Genomic DNA, 325 nt, shown 5'->3' with positions numbered 1-325 from the left:
TAGGCTACTGCAGAGGGACATTGGCATTTGAAGCTTGGGCTGTGTTCTTGCTACAGCTGATGCCTGTGGAATAACAACTACAGTCCATTCTCGTTATTTGCGGTAGTAATGGTTCCTGGAAAAATTTGCGAACCATGAAATTGCGAATAATGACGCGCTGCGTCTGGGGAAAAAATAGAGGTTAGATTCCAGCAGTACATTTTGCACCTCCTAAACAGCATAAAGTGATTAATGGATTCTATGGGAAAAATAGGATTAGGTTCCTGCATGCGACAGTATTTGACAAAAAAATCATAGTCGAATGTTGCAAATGTATGTTTTCCTT

This window comes from Geotrypetes seraphini, chromosome 12 (genome assembly GCF_902459505.1).
Source record: "Geotrypetes seraphini chromosome 12, aGeoSer1.1, whole genome shotgun sequence".
NCBI lineage: Eukaryota > Metazoa > Chordata > Amphibia > Gymnophiona > Dermophiidae > Geotrypetes > Geotrypetes seraphini.
The sequence above is the reverse complement of the archived record's forward strand: the minus strand, read 5'-3'. Positions refer to the sequence as shown.